This window comes from Panulirus ornatus, chromosome 66 (genome assembly GCF_036320965.1).
Source record: "Panulirus ornatus isolate Po-2019 chromosome 66, ASM3632096v1, whole genome shotgun sequence".
Taxonomy (NCBI): domain Eukaryota; kingdom Metazoa; phylum Arthropoda; class Malacostraca; order Decapoda; family Palinuridae; genus Panulirus; species Panulirus ornatus.
The window spans coordinates 21,278,557-21,296,150 of NC_092289.1; the positions used below are offsets into that span (position 1 = coordinate 21,278,557).

The following is a 17,594-nucleotide window of genomic DNA, read 5'->3' on the forward strand; positions in this document are numbered from 1 at the left end:
AGTATAAATATGTACATGAGTACGTATATATATGTCTGTATGTGTATGTATATGTGTATATGTTAATATGTATATGTATGTATATGTGTGTGTATGGGCGTTTATGTATATACATGTGTATATGAGTAGATGGGCCTTTCTTCGACTGTTTCCTGGGACATATAGGAATATACTTGATCATGCGCTCAGTTGTGATCCTTTCCAAATTTTTTCATACATATTCGCCATTACCCACATTAGTGGGGTAGCGTTAAGAACAGAGGACTGGTCCTTAAAGGGAATATCCTCACTTGGGTCCCTTCTCCGTTCCATTTTTTGGAAAAGTGAAAAAAAATGGGAGGTAAGGATTTCAAGCCCCGCACTCCTTCCCCTTTTAGTCACCTTCTAGGACACGCAGGGAATATGTGGGAAGTATTCTTTCTCCCCTATCCCCAGGGATATATGATTCATCCTAGCCTGAGCCAGGTACCCATTTTATTGACCAACCCCAAAGGGTGAATGAACGGTTGAGTTGACTGTGGATGACTGCTACAACCAGGATTCGAACCCATGCACTTGACCCTGGATGGTCCATGAATGCATCAATTGCTTCACCGTGGTGGACCAATATTAATATCTGATATTTTTCAAAACTGTTGTAGTTTCTCACACCTAATATTCAGATTTCTTATGTCTAGCAAGTCATGCATCCCCAAAAACATAATAAAAAAAATGACAAATTCAGAGAAATGAGTAGATGATAGTAATGAAATGCATTATTTCAGTGTCTCCTTTTGCAGCTTATTAAATTCAGAGAAATGAGTAGATAATAGTAATGCAATACATTCTTTCAATGTCTCCTTTTGCAGCTTAGAAAATTTTTCTATTGGTGATTCTTACATTTTCATGGAATGTGAAAACTAGATTTCTTTATGATTCAACCTGGATTGCTTTACAACCTGCTTTTCACTTCACCAGTTTTATTTATGTCTATATCTCTGATACCTGTTCACTCCTGGAATTCCCTGAAAGGGGTGGCCATGACAATAGTCTCCATTACTTGTAAACAGCAGTGCTGCCTAAGGGCTTTAGTACCTCACCCTTATCAGGCCACTAGCAGAGGGCTTCTCTAGCAGTGTTTGTGGAGGCTCCTACCTAATCCGTCTGACTATTACTCATTGCTCTTGCCGAATGTTCCTACATAGTTCTTCTGCCTAATGTTCCTGCTTCAGTGTTCCTACCTACTACTTCTGTGTATTGGACCTACCATTTTGACGTAGGAAAGTCTACGGTTACGAAAAATGAGCTGTGTAAGTTAAATGTTGTCAAATATTATGTAAGACAGGGAGAGATTGTATGTTTGTGGACAGAATGCCTGTAGTCCATGTATGGATGAGCCCCTAGGTTATTTCCCATAGTATTCTCAAAATTTATAACCACACGAAGTATCCTAACATTAGAAGAAATTGTTTCTTACTTAATACCAGTATCACAAGATATATTCCAAGGAGTCTTTCTTCTTGTTCTTGCTTTGGATAAGTCAGTATCTCATCTGCTCTATACTTCCCTTGAGTCAAGTGGTCAGTGAAATTCATTTTCCCGAAATGGCTCATTAAAAAGACTTCATGCTCCTCTTCATCAATATGTATACAGTATGTGAATGGCTATTATAATAAGTTTTACGTAAACATCGTGGTTCACCTGCTCAGGAACAAAACTACTTCAATACTGGAGGTGATTTAAACAAAAGACATATAATGGTTAGTTCTTTTTATTAGGAACACTGAATAAAGAATCTGGATTACAGTATCCTCTCAAATAATTGATACTTCCTAGCTTCCCTGGCATAGTACATGTCTGTTGATGCTAATAACGTATTCTAGGATACCATCAACTGTCATAGGGAGACAAGTCATCAGCTGTGTTTCACAGGCAGAAAGGAGACGTGCTATAACCTGTCTTCAAGCAAATAAAGGGGGCTGACAAGCTGAATGCTCTGCATCTTCAAAATAGATGTGAGTCAATAAGCCAAACTACCTTTGACAGTATTTGGGAGACATTCATTTTAAGAACATCTCACTTATTCTGACAGAGGACTAAGTTATTAGGCATTTATCCAGCAATTAAAGGGAAGACAGTCTGTAATGTACCTTTAGCTGTTTGATTAAAGTTACTAAATATCTACATGACAGTCACATGGGAAACAGGCAGAAGCTCTCTCTTTCTATCTATCTCTTTCTCTCTGTCAGAGGAAGAGTTATACCTTTAGTTATACCTACATCTGACAACTGAGAGAAAGGGAATGGTATAAGCATGCTACATCTAATGATCATTGGGGTGATGCTCTGTTCTTACTCATACCAGTGATGTGAAAGACTATTTCCCTTGATTTAAAATGTAGCCAAGATGCACTCTCCACTATATCATTCTTTACTTTGTAATTACATTGAAATCACTCAAGGAATATTACACTAAAATTACTCAAGTTTTTCTTACAGTATTACAGTTGGAAATACATTGTTCATGCAGTTACCTGCAGACTTAGATTGTGTACCAAATGTAAAACATAAAACAAAATGATTTTGGTTTTGGCTGTTGAGAAAAAGAATTAAAATCTTAAGTAATTTAAGTAATTTTCAGATTGTCAATGATTGATAAGATTACAAGAGCAGTGATACAGTGAAGCAGTACAAACATCCTAGCTGTGTACAATTAACAATTTAACCAGTCAAACATCACATTCAAACATTACTCTGTACATATTTTCACCATAAAATACTTAAGCTAATGAGCAGGTTTGTATAGCCACAGAGAGGCATATTTCTAATATTTAAAAAAAATATTAATATAAAAGATTCTCTGAGCTATCAAAGGTCCTAAAAAATGGGAATTAAGACAGCATGCATTTACAACATTTGGTTAAGATTCTGCATCTGCTTTTTTGGATTCTGCTTCTTTAGCCTCTTCTGCTGGAGCTGCATCTTCCTTAGCTTCTTCAGCAGGTGCAGCTTCCTTAGGGGTCTCCTTAGCTTCTGCCTTATCACCTGCATCAGTTAAGATTAGTAAATTAAAGATAAATATCACTGTAGTAATTACAATGTATAACAGAAGCAAGAATTTTTCAAAGAGTTAAGACTACCTAGGACACAATTTGGGTTATCAAAATGAGTTGAATTATAATGTAAGAATAGCCTGATACTTGTCACGTTTGTAAAGAAAAAAATATTCCAGAGAAAGAGCAATCATGGGTTTGCATCTGCACTACAGGTTATTAATAACAAACATCTTGACAAACATCATATGGTTAGTAAGAGTAATAATACAAAAGCCAGTTTTTTTTCATTTTCAAAACAGTCTAATAGCCTAAAATTCACCAAAAGCAGTGGTGAATTCCAGGTCTTAGATCACAGTTTATTTCACTGACCTTTGGCTTCCTCACCTTCCTTGGCCTCCTCAGTCTCCTTGGTTTCTTTCTCAGTTTCCTCTTTAGTTTCCTTAGTTTCCTCCTTTGCTTCCTTTACCTCCTCCTTCTCCTCCTTTGTCTCAGGCACTTCCTTTACTTCAGCAGTTTCTGGAAATGAAAGTTGACAAAAAGATATGTTAAACTGATTCACTCTCAGTTTTTAACCAGAAGAATGAACACACTTATAAAAAGGATAAGTAGATGCGAGAGGATCTTGATACACAAAGTGCATGGCCCTCATCTAATTGTGTTTTATTTAGTTAGTGAGTGTACAGAGACACTTGACAATTAAATGAACTTCAAGACATCACCTGACTGAGAAACAGTACAGGTCCAGAGGACGTACATATCAAATTTCTGGACTTCTAAGATAGAGTGAGCAGTGGCCTTTAAGAAAATAAAACAAAAAGAAATGGGTAGGTGCATTCTGTGTCTTTGGATTGCTAGAAAGCTTTGACACCCTCTTCCAAAAGAAGTTTATGTAGTCTGGTTAAAATTATGACAAGTTAGGAGCCTCCAGGATTGTGAGAACCTCTACTGAAATCTAGATAGATTTCAACTGTCATCATAAACTTGGCTGATGGAAATTAGCCCAACCAAATGTAAGGTGATGGGAAAAAGTGAAAAAGAAACTTATGAATATCATCGTGCAGGAATCAACATGTGCAAAAGTCAATCCCATAAAGGAGGGAAGTGACAAATCAGACTTGGAAATTAATGAAACAAAATGGTATGCAAGGTATGGTCTCAAGAGGTGGAACAAACAAGATGGTTACAAATAAGTAGTAAAAGGAGAAGACTGGAGTTTAGTTGTCACACTGGGGAAAACAATTCAGAATTTATAGGAGTTGGGGAAGAGTAAACTAAGAAGTAGAAACACTAGTATGACCCAAATGATACACAACATCAAGGAAGAGAGACATGATTGATGAGGGTTGGTGGTTTTAGTAAAGGAAAACCAATGTTTCAGGAACTACTATTGGTTGACACTTCCATCAGACAGAATACAATGGGAACAGTTACAGTGAGATGCCACCCTAATATCTTTCCAATAAAGAAACCCCCCCTGAAAATATGCACTTGCTTAAATATGCAATGATGATAAATGTACAATTAGAATAATGCAGGTGGTAGTAGGGGCAAGCCCTACTGCGTGAGATGAGTTATAATAATGGGAAATTATAACATGGAAATCAACAGAGAATGTTTGGATCAACACCATAAGGCAGAATTTTTGTTAATATATTCAGGAAATCTTTCCGATACTGGACAAACTAGAGTTATCTATAAAGCAATACTAAAGTTCGAGTGTGAGGTTAGTAAATAATGGGAATTAAAGGGGAACCTGAATATCAGGGAGATATTCTTCATTTCATATTAGATTGATTATTTCAGAGCATAACTTGGGTCTTCAATGAGGAAGTCCACAGATAGGTACAGCCCCAATGGGAGATGGTGAAAGGGGGATGGGCAAGAATGAATATAAAAAAGCCAAGGGGAATACAAATATTCACAAGATAAGATATAGATGGTACAACAGCTAGGTAGTGGCTCAAAGTGATTTAGGACCCTGAACATAAGAAGTGAGGACACTGCAAGAGGCCTATTGGCCTATGCTAGGCAGGTCCTGAGTCTGTCCACCCTACAACCAACTACCTGAACCTATAGACACAACCAACCTTTGTTTAACCTAGCTTCTACTACTGTACTTGGTAGCTTGTTCCATAAATCTGTTATCCTATTCTACTTCCCACATCTGATCTGAATCTATTTTTTCTAATTTAAATCCATTATTTCTTGTCCAGTCCAGCACTACATTATGCTTCTCAAGTTTGGTCACTGTACCTAAAGAAGGCCCATAGGAGGGCAACAAATATGGTACCAGAATTAAGAGCAGAGTTACAGGGAAAGGCTGGAGGGGTGACGTGATCCATCCTATAAGTTTTTAAACCAGACTGATTATAGGGATAGAACAGTGGACATAACATGAAATTAAGCAAGAAAATTGCCAAATAAAAAGGATGAAAGTACTATGGTATGAGAGTGGTGGATGAAAGGAATAAACTGAAATGGGATGTGGTAAATGCATACAGCATATTAAAGTTTAAATGGTATAACAATAGAAGATATTAATTCTCGTAAACCCTAGGTTCCCCCTTCTTGTTCCCTTCACTTCAGTCGTGTTCCTCCTCCTTGGAACCTTAACTTCAGTCATGCATACCCTCTTGGTTCTCCTCTCCTCACGAATTCTCTCCATATGTCCAAACCATTTCTGCACACCTCTCCAGCTCTCATACAAACGCACTCTTTCAACCACACCTTTTTTTTGCCCTATCATTTTTTACTTGATCGACCCTCCTCAAACTTTCTTCAAAACATTTCATATCCAACACATTCACTATCTTCTTTACTTCCTTCTTATCCATAGGGTGCATGCCTCACATCCTTACAACACTGTTGGGACCATTGTACTGTCAGGACTTACCTATCTTTGCTCTCACAAACAGTGACCCCTCTTTCCATACATTCCTCGATGTGCCCAGGACCTTTGGTACCTCACAATATTTGGTTTACTTCAGTTCCCACATTTACATTTCCTGTAGTGTCCACTTCCATGTATTTAGAACACTTCATTTCCTCCAAATCCGTTCCTTTCAAACTTACATTGTAACCATTGTGTCTGCTATACATAATAATCTTGCTTTATACACATATCTTCCCAACTTTCTCCTCACTCATACTATCACGAACTCAAACTAATTCCTGCAATTTCTTGCTCAAATCTGCCTAGCCATCAACAAACATCTAACTCACCTCCCAGGTCCCCAAACCCACTCCTGTTAGATGGCAGACTTGCTCCTGTACCTGAAACCCTTACATTCACCTCCCTCACTACTCCATCCATATACAGATTAAACACCCAAGGTGACATCACATATCTCTGTTGCAGATCCACCTTTTCCTAGAACAGTTCACAATCCTCTTGTCATACAAACAGCTTTCTCTCTTGATAAAAACTCACTGCTGGTAATTGCTTTCTTCTCACACCATATATCCATTGTACCTTCATAAAACATCTATCAGTCCTATCATACTTTCTTTAGATCCATAAATGCTGTAAAAATCGGAGTTTCTTTCAGTATTTCTAATATAAATTCTTGAGTAAACATCTGATCCACACATCTCTCAATAACCAAAGAACTTACTAGGTAGTCCTCCTAACCATGACCTATACCCTCTCTGAAAATCAAAAATATCCAGTCAGTAAGACACCCCCTTTCTGAAGAAATCCATCTGCAATCCCATCCACTCCAGCCACTTTGCCATACTTCATCTAATGCAAGGCTTTCACCAGCTCTTATCTTTTCATAAAAAAATTACTCTCATCTGGCATAACTTCACATAAAAAACACTTTACATATGCTATATTATTACTGAACACATTCAACAGTCCTTCAAAATACTACTCCATCTCTTCACCTCATCTCTGCCTCTTACGGCGTAACCATCTGCCCAACTAACTGGTGGTTTCATTTTTTCTCGTTTTTCTCACACTATTAACCTCCTTCCAAAACATTTTATAATTCAGCCTAAAGTTTGCTGATACTTGCTCACCCCTACTCTCATTTGCTATCTTTTTCAGCTTCTACATGTTCCCTTGATTTCCTACCACTTTCTCTTGTACATTTTCCAGTCACAGTTTTTCCCCACAAGTATCATCCATAAACCTTTCTTTTCTCTTTCATTAGTAACTTTCTTATCCCATCATCTAGTAACCTTTTATACATGCCCACCTCCAGCTTTCCACATGCCACATACTTCTTTTGTACATGTAAGCAGTGCTTCTCAAAATACCTCCCATTCCTCACCTCACTTAGCTGCATATACTTTCACCTTTTGCAATTTTATGCCCAAGCTCCCTTGTTATCTCATCACACAAGCCTCTATTTCAAGTTCCCCCTCTCTCACCACCCTATTCCCACCCATGATTCCTTTTTTTCCCTAAAGCCTCTCTAAATCTTCATCCTCGTCTCCACCAAAGTGATCAGACATCCCACCTGCAATCCATCTCGCACTCATATTCTCTGTAAACCAGAAAATCCCAGTCGCTATTCCTTTCCAGTGCACAACCCCACAAGCTGTTCACCATTTTCATTTCCAAGGTAGGGTATCCCATGACAACCTCAACTACCGGCAACATTACCAACTCTCATATTAAAATTACTCATTACTAATAATCAGTAACCTGTATCAAATTTAACAAAATCTTCAAAAATACTAGCCTTTCTTCCTCACTCCTTTCACAGGCAACCACCTCTTGTGATCAACTCCACTTCAATTTTTCCCACATCAGTCTTGGACTCGCTTCATTACACTCTCAGACATTTCCACAACTCCCGCTGCGGAAATACTACCCTTTTTATTAACTTTCGGCCACACTAACTTTGTACTTGTGATATTCCATAACCAATCTTCCCCCTTCCCTGAGCTTATTATATCACTCTGAGCTAGAACATCCAGGTTCCTCTCTACACCCACGCACACTCAGACACCACAGCCTGCGCCCTCCAAAAGAATGAGCACTTATCGTGTGGTTTCAACTTTCAAAAATAAATAAAGGGAGAGTACCAGATATTAATGTGTGTAGTTGTTCCCTGTCAGCGTATAGTGTAATTGTGACTGATGTCACCGGGTAGTATCATATAAATCCTCCCCTCTCGTTTTTTAATTTTCCAAAAGGTACAGAGACGGGGACCAAGTGAGGATATTCCTCAAAGGCTCGGTCCTCTGTTCTTAACGCTGCCTCACATGGATAGAATGAGTGAGGAAAGATTGACAAAGAGGATATATGTGTCAGGTGGAGGGAACGAGAAGTGGAAGACCAAAATGGAGTGGAAAAAGATTTTGAGCGATTGGGGCCAGAACATGCAGGAGGGTGAAAGGCGTGCAAGGAATAGAGTGAATTGGAACGATGTGGTATACCGGGGTCGACATGCTGTCAGTGGATTGAACCAGGGCATGTGAAGCGTCTAGGGTAAACGATGGAAAGTTTTGTGGGGCCTGGATGTGGAAAGGGAGCTGTGGTTTCGGTGCACTATACATGACAGCCAGAGACTGAGTGTAAACGAATGTGGCCTTTGTTATTTCCTAGCGCTACTTCGCGCGCATGCGGGGGGAGGGGGTTGTCATTTCATGTGTGGCGGGGTGGCGACGGGAATGAATAAAGGCAGCAAGTATGAATTACGTACATTTTTATGTATGTATATGTCTGTGTATTTTTGTTAAAGCAAATGAAGGATAAAGGTAGTGTGGGTGCGTAAGTTCAAATCTCATTATATTAATTTCAGCGATTACAGAAAAAAAAGAAACTGCAATACATCATCTGCCGTAATGAAGAAATATCAGCGAACTTCTGATATGATTTTATATTATTTCGTTCTTAAACTCGCTAGATTATTTGTACCACGAACGGGCTGTGCTCACTTCTCTCTACCCAGCCCGCGTGTGGACCATCGGTCATAGGACACGTACCGAACTGCGCATCAGACCCGTCCGTGTGGTTGAGCATTTTCTAACGATATGTAAGATGGCTGCAAATTGCGAATGACTAAATTCACCTTCGTTTATCCAATTTTTTTATAGTCTGGTAGTTGCTAATGTATCAGAGAATTTTTAACCCTGTAGTCTGGTAGTTACTAATGTATCCGAGAGTTTTTACCCTTTAGGTCTTCAAACTAACGTTAAATAGTTCATAGAATGACTTCGTTCTATTCGTTCTATATATCTTACAAGAATAACTGGATGGCCAACAAAAGCGAAAGGTTTTATGAAAACATAGTTTGCATTTGTCAAAAAGCCAAAATGTCATTATAATCCACAGCGTAAAAATAATTGAAGTATTAACAAAGGATGATAAATATTACCATCAAACAACAATAATGAAAGCTTATGTTCTGTATACTCTTATATCATTTAAAGTATAAATTAAATATTTGCTCCTGATTCACAAAGCCTGCAAATACTCAGCAGTCTGCGATAAAACTGTGCGACTTTCGGAACAGCGATCTTACGACTTTTGATATAGGAAAATAGCTTCTTTAAAATTATATATATATATATATATATATATATATATATATATATATATATATATATATATATATATATATATATATATGGAAAAAGACATGAAACTTGAGCATTAGATTCTCTGCAATAATTTAACTATATACCAAGTGTATTCAGTTCCTACTAGGCACATAGCACTGACCTAAGGGTAAGCATCCCAATGAGTTTGAAAGTTACATGGAAATGAACCAATTCGCAGGTCTCACAACTAAGAGTGTTTTGAAGGTTTTAAATAGGGTTTCCCAGTTGCAGGAAAAATACTTGTTACAGAAATATGGTGTCAGAGAAGTCTGCTCCGACTGGGTTTTTGTATAATTCAGATCATCCAATGAGGTTCGGGCTTTACTTACATAAATTTGTTCTACCTTGCTCAAGGTGAAGCCTTCTGAAACGATTCACATCAGGGAACCGTCTGAGAAAATCTCTACATACATCTTTCATCAAGCGGTGTTCGCCTTAACAAACTACAATTGTCCGAAGATGGTTCAGATATTCTAACCTCCAGCATCATTTGACGCATTCATCTTTCACTTCGATGAAGGAAAAAAATAAATCATAGATTATCACAGACGCGACACAAGCCTCACTGTCACTTTGAATATCTTTCTTTGTATATATTACACAGACGCCAACACTCACCAGAGCTCATAGTGGTGGTGGGTGTGGGTGATGGAGACAACCAAGAACTTCAGGCAACCGAAGACCACGTGGACCGACTAGGGAATGAGCCTCGTGCGCGCGGGAATATATAAACCCCTGCCAAGGATCAGTTGCCATCGTTCACCTGCAGTAGTGACTCGACATTCCACGACTTTCACGGATAAGTTTCGACTCGCCGAAGGTCTCAGGTTGATATTATAACAGTGAGGTATTGTAATGTCTGGCCATACATCGAGACACGAGAAACGGTAAAAAAAAAGAAGTTATGGAACAGAACAAGGTCTGCCACCGGCTTTCCTTGTGCAAGTTACCGAAAGGACGTTTCATGGTTTTTGAATGCGATATACATCCAGTTTTGGAGAGAAGAGGTTCAGTGCACGTTTAGTTATGGTGTTGTTTATTACTAATCAATGAAGTGCTGACGATCAGAAAGAAGACAGAAATCACTTTCAGATTTTCTTTTACGAAGGACGAAGAAAAACCAACCAGGGACACGAACAGGGTATCCAGTCATGGTTTCTGACCGAAGTGTCTGGAGAAGTACTGTACTATCACCCCTGGTTTGAGTCGACACATAACAGACTGTTGAGTGTGTGGCAGGTGATGGCTATCCACAGGTCGCCCTCCTTTGGGTGATGTGTGTGGGGTGTCGGAAGGCCAGAGCCTATAAGCCCCCTCTCTTCAGCACACTGTTCCGAGGCACCAACGCCCCGACGCATTGTCACTCCGACGCCTCGTCTTCAACCCCGACGTCACGTCCGCTAAGATGCCGTCCTCGACACCCATCTCCGTCTATACGTGATCATCGCCCCACTTCGCTTCGTCACTGTCCAGAGCTGCCTGATATCAATCCCTGAATATCCAGTCAGTGCCTCAACGTTGCGTGGTCATGGCTTTGTCAGTGAATAATGATGATCATACCGAAGTAATGAATTCAATAGAAGTCAAAGGTTGAAAGCATACGGAGAAAATGAGATGGACAGTGGGGTCAATAAGAGGATGGGGTGAGGGGGTTGTCAAATAGTCTTAGGCAAACAGTGGAGTGGTAGTCTACTGAGTATGATGATGTTAACAATAACTGGGACGGAACTGTTCTTGTAGCGGTCACTCCGGATTCGGATGGGGGTCATTGCGGCTGCAGTGCCGAACTGCAACTCGGGGACGAGGGATTTCAGGTAGCAGGAGGTAACGGTGGCGAAAAGTGGTTCAGCAAACATCGTAATGAACTGTTTAATGAAGTCCAGGAGATGACTAGAAAGAATAGGTATCGATTTTAATCTTACCCTTTTCCGTACCTTTTCTAGTTGCTCTTCTTTTATGGTAGATAGAGAGGATGACCGGGCGAGGGAGGGGTAGGTTAGTTTGAAGAAAGGAAGTTTGTGTATGTGTTCTTAAATTCAGATACAGGAAGTTCAAGAGGCTCGAGTCTGCGAAGAATGTGCGAGACGATAGCTGGGAGGATTTGATGATGGCTCTGCCGTGTTCCGTTCACCTTATTTTATCTTCTAAGAGTGACACCGCGAACCCTCGGTGGACTGAAGGACCTCGTGAGGTAAGGGTGGGACGGGGAAGGCAACAAGGCAGACGTTCATGATTCCATTCCTGGCTCTGTTGATGGCGACGAGATTGGCGATGGTCCAGTTCTGGAGGCTCTTCAAGGGGCTGTGAAGGACAATGTCACCGGGAAAGTTGTTGTCAACGCCAAAGTCAGTGGGAGGGTCGTCGATGCAATGTTATCGAGGTGTAGGCAGGCATCAAGGTCCAGTGTTACATGGTCACTGACCATCAGTAATTCGTATTAGGACATATCTCCGTAGTTTACAGATACTACTACTACTACTACTACCACACACACTCACACACACACACACACACACACACACACACACATAGTGCCCTGATATTTGTGTGGGTAAATGAAACGAGGCGCGTTACACTTGTTGCTAACTTTCCATGAGCTCTAGTTGAACAACCGTAATGACGATATTCAAAACGAAGTTATCGTCACTGGTATTTTTTTCCCGATTGTATATGTTGGTGTTATGACCACTTGCGAGAAACCCAGTGTGTGTGACTACTAATTGTGTTTCACCGGGAGAGTCTTTCTCAGCCTTGCATCTATAATATGAACCGTGTCTTTACTCCTATGTATGTATGCACACACACCCTAGCCTATATTTGTGTGTAACGATAACTCAAAGTTTAGTATCTCGTAAGCGTGTCGGGGGTGGTGGGCAGGGGAGCGACCAAGCTTTTAGAGTCGTGGATGAGCCGGGAGACTTAAGAGGGACAATAGGCTTGGCCCGACCCTCTGGGGTCAGGTCGAGGGACATCCCTACCCACAGCGAATGATTCGTCCCCCCCCCCCCCCCCCCCCCTCCTCTTTCCCTCCCACCCGGGTCTCCGGGCGTGGCGCCGCCCGCCCCGCTCACGTAGCGGTGCTGGGCGGCCAGCCAGCCTGATGCGCCGCGCATGACGTGATGACTGCCATGAACTGCTGCCGACGAGGGGGAGGGTGTGGGTAAGTCCTGGAGGAGGGAGGGAGGGAGAGGGAGGGGTGAACGGGAGGGACGGAAGGGGTCGGGCCAGGTGGTGCAAGGTCTGGCGCTCTTCAGCCCACGTGTGCCCGGCTGTCACACTTTATTAGAGGGTCAATTGTCCAGGATGGTGCAGGAGCAGCAGCCCCAGCTGCACCGTGCACTCCGCCCCGTCCCGTCCCGCCCCGCCCTGCCCTAAGCAAGGACGCCTCTGTCCACGCCTTTTCCGTCTGTTCCGCAATTTACGTCTCCGTTTCGCCCTGCCCTTCCATTTATCCGCTTTGGCCTTAGCACGGCCGTACCCTGTTCATTATCGGGGCGCGGTCCTTCTGCCACATCCCAGCCCTCCGCTGTTCCATCTCAGCAGTTCTGTGGGCACTAAACGTCTGGACGAAGCCTACGGTAAAATCCCCCCGTCTACCTGCTGACCTGACTCACCGTGGACACCGCCCATAGTAAGCCTCCCGACTCGGACATTGGAGCACATACGGCAGCACCGAACATTATCACGGGCAAATATACACAAGGGGAAGGTCTACGGTTAACAGAACAAGAGGGACTGCACCTCAGCAGCCGTGAGAACGATGGAACAACAAACGCGAGCGTTGAAAGAAGCAGAGGTTCGACACCGAAGGCGTAGAGTAGCAATAACGAACTGTTATCTTGAGAGCAAAACATGTATGCATGACAGGAGCAGCTTACATAGAGGAACAAAGGAGCGACACAGCACCAGTATAGCCGATGCCAACGCTGAGGCACAGGACAGTGACACAGAGGCCTACTAGTGCTATTGTGAGAGGAGGAGAGGGCATGGGGACAGGAGGACAAAGGTTAGGAGGCCGGTCACTAGGGTACGGGGCTGGGAGGCGTCACTCCTCCTCCGGTGACGTCCCCCCCATCATGGCCGCTCAGGCTGGATGTGTTGCTGTCAAAAGCTTCCTGTAAACACGATAATCCGGCCGCTGTGCCAACCCGCAGATACCATGACCAGAAATACGACCTGTCTCATTTGTCGTGGTGGTGAAGACTCTAGCCACTGGAGAGAGAGCGTGAGTTGGAGAAGGAGAAGGGAAAGCCTGAGGATGAGTGACTACTCCACGAGAATCAGGTTGCCATCGTACATTCCTATGAGGGGCGCGGGTTGGGTGTACAGGAAGTGGCTGACTAACTACACGACGGTGTCTGGCTGGTTCACAGGCGTCGGTCATATGATGCCCCTCACAGCTCCCAGCGGTGCGTTCCCCCGCCTTCACTTTTAAATGTCCGAAGTCTTGTCTCCCAGTGTCTGTAACCGGTTTCGTGTGCGTGTACCTCGGCAACTACTACGAACCAGTCGAACTATTGCTTAACGTTTCATAGAAAACAAATTTTATTTCTACTGTATTTTTCCTACACATTTTCGAGTTATCACCAGGAACCCAAGATGTCGTCTACACGTGATAGATGTGAACGAATATTATACTGTACTTGTTGAAGGATTATCCCTTGTTGGGAGGTTCCACTACTTAGTGAGAGGCAGTTGAACTGACGGTCTCCGATCAGACAACCACATTATGAATGGCCGTCTGTAGTATGTATGAATCGCTCCTCGATAATTATAACGTTCGATTAAATCGTTCAAACCAAAACCGTGTTAAAAATACAAACAACGCAGAGAGAACTGAGGCTCAGGTCAAGAAATATCCCGCGTCTCTCACGCGTTTATATTATGGAAGAGTTATAATCTTGCCACCCTGTAAGTAGTTATTTTACATAGGATGGAAATCTGGTAACTTACATGATACATACGAACCAACGGCTAAGCCATCCGTCACCTACGTATAGAATTATATAAGTTTAACCTTAATAACACCTGATGTGTACCTCATTCTTCCTCGATCTCAGTTTTTGGGAATGTCAAGAGGCTGGTGGTATATCGAAGCCGTTGCTCATTTACCCCCACGACCGCTGATAATTACCGCTCCGTTGCTCACTGTGTCCACACAGCTGCAGACAGTGGGATATGTGTAGTCTGCACATCGTGTGTGTATGTGTACACGGATGTATATGTATATTGCTACGTACTCAATGAAGCCTTTCTAGGCATTCGAAGCTCACTACCGACGGCATATCATTGACAAGCACTCAAGGACGGGCCAGAGAAGTAGACCGCCTCACACATACAGCCCAGAGGTTCATAAACACATAAGGTACTGTACACAAAAATCAAGAGCTAATGTCGCTGCCGTTTGACTAAGTGGTTGTCGAACTGGCCTAGTTACTGACTCTTTATTGAATTTCCCAAAAGTTCTGTAATATTCTGCCCACGCCATAGCATGTGGGGTGGCAGTAATGATGAAAATGAGTGAAAATTCAATGTGTGTGTAATCTGAACAGCCAAGTGTTCGGATGCGGAGGGATTAGCAGGAGGTGGGGATAAGCGGCCGGCCGGCTGGGTTGGGGGAATCTGTTGTTTTGAGCTGGGTCTGGGAGGCGTCAGGTCTGGGAAGGCTCTTGAGGAGCAGCAGGAGGGATTTAGCCTGGTCTTTGTGGCTGCCGAAAGAGTGTGGAGAAACAGTAGTAACAGCCATACCAGAGCTCCTCAGTCCAGCTATAATATTCTTCACATCTGCTGCTCTTCTGCACTATTCTTATATGGGACTACTGATCCAATCTGTAATGTACAGCGCGCCTGAACGGTCGTGTGGTTAATGGGAGAGGGGGAGGGGGAAGGGCGTTGACAAAGGCCTGACACCAACAACATTGTGGAGCCGCCCAGGGTGAGGTTGAGGGGCTGGCTAGGCTACCCTCGCCGTCCCAGCAGAGGTCAGGTGCTTCACCGTTCATGGTGTTAAGCCGGCAAGTTTAGTGAAGGCACACTTGATAGGCTTGCTTTTTTCACTAAGGGGCTCAACTAGGCTTTACCATTTCGACGTTTTGATCCAAGAGAGCATAAATAGTCTACAAGGTATATGATTCCAGCTCAACAGTCGACCCAATCAAGACTTGTTCAACCAATATTTGATCATTACTTTTTTCTCGGCTAATCTTACAGACAAACAAACTGACACGCAATAGTGATGATCTGATGTTTATTTCATCGTAGGAATAACGCGCGCTTGTGTGTGTGTGTGTGTGCGGGGATGGGGACAGGAGTAGTTCAGTTTTTGTGGCGTCAGGAAATTACTTTAAGTAATTGTAATCATCAGTCACATGTGTGTATTTTCTAATTATCATCATTGCCTTGAAATTGATTAGGTTAAGCTGTGAAGACAATAAAGATCACAATGGGCGGAAATAATTTATTTAAAAAAGCGCAGTCACGTATTGCGATAATCGATTACTTTTATACCCAAATATTAGCATATATAAACCCAATTTCTACCTCCGTGATGATATGTCGAAATACATGGTGGTATTTTCCTCCCCTACACCTGTATAGGACGTCGGCGAAAATTTTACACTCGAAAGCACACCTTTTTGGCTGCTTCGACCAACAATTATGCACTCAAAACCCATATACAGTCAATGATAACCCTCGCAACACATGGCGGTACCTTGCGCTTTCTTCAGAAGAATGTAGAGCATACTGGTGATGCTTTAATTGCAAAGAGAATAACACTTGTCACTGCGGCATCATTGTTGGGGTTACTATGATTTCTCGTTTTCCCCCCTTCCTATAATCTTTTCTATTTTATGAGGTAAAGTCACAAGTAACACCTGAGGAACTCTGATTAATCTCGTCATCATACATTTTACTATAACTTGTCAATTATTTTACCAAAACTACCCGGCCATTAAGAACGACAGCAGTAAGTAATGAAGTTGCTCCCTATGTTCCTGCTGCTCATAGCGATGACCTACTTCTTCCATCGTCACTGCTGTGGGAAAATGAACTGCTCATCCATTTGTTTTTTTCACTGTGGCTGGGCAGGTGATGTGGGGTCGATAATTGAATCTATTATTGCTCTGTTTCCGGTAGTCGTCGATAAATCTGCCTTTGTGGTCTTTGTCACTCTGTCCGGCAAATTTTGTTTTTCCGTCAGTCGTCTGTCTCTCTCGTGTGTTGTTAATGAAGTTTATGCTTCTTTAAAGCGAGCGTAGTTACTGGGTTTTATGTTTATGATATTTCCAAATGAAACTGCAGGTTAAGAGGTCACAAGTCTTTCAAACGAGTATAGATGTGCTAAGCTCCAGCATTATTTGATGAAAATAATGGAGACGTTTAAAGCCTGATTGAATGTGAAGCACACATTTCGCATAATTCATAACAAACAAATTTATTTGCATGTGATAGGTTTCAATGACAAATGATAAACAAATCCATGTAACAAGAACTTGTAATGTTCATGTACAAAATATATTGATAAATTTTTGTGAAATCTATCGTGGATACCTGGGCTAAAGTACAGATTTGCTTGAACCTAGTTCATGAATAGGCTTCACTTACTATACTCAAGGTCTTCGCCTTCATAATTTTTGAGATGAGTTGAGGCCCTGTTCTCTTTTTATAATAAACCCTGTCTTTGTCACGAGCTTGGTTAAAAAGTCATATATATAAGCTTCACTGAAAAGTTGTATGTAACGTCAATTTTTTGTCATTATATCTGATGATGTATTATTATTGAAATGTCTATATGATTTTCATTAATTTTTGTATGAGTAAATATAGTACATATGTGGTCTCTTTCCCATTAGCTTCAGGCCCCTCACAACCTTAATACGGCCCCGACTCTACTTGACCTTTTGAAGACCAACATGTACGATCTTTGGAATGTCTGTATACGAATGGTGAAACTCCTGTGGCTTGCTCTGCTGAATTGCGGGTGACAGGTACGTGCGGAACT

General features: G+C 41.9%; 1 protein-coding gene across 5 annotated transcripts in view; it reads left to right on the plus strand.

Annotated features, from left to right (window-relative positions):
- LOC139746870 (two pore channel protein 2-like) overlaps positions 1 to 17,594 on the plus strand; it is a 108,989-nt gene that overhangs the window by 911 nt on the left and 90,484 nt on the right. For 4 of the 5 annotated variants that reach the window (XM_071658515.1, XM_071658513.1, XM_071658516.1 and 1 more), the window contains exon 1: positions 17,446 to 17,580. The exons of the other annotated variant lie outside the window; for it this stretch is intronic. The gene's annotated coding sequence lies outside the window, so the exon portion shown is untranslated. Of the gene's footprint in view, positions 1 to 17,445; positions 17,581 to 17,594 lie in introns of those variants that run through there. 5 annotated transcript variants of the gene reach the window in all.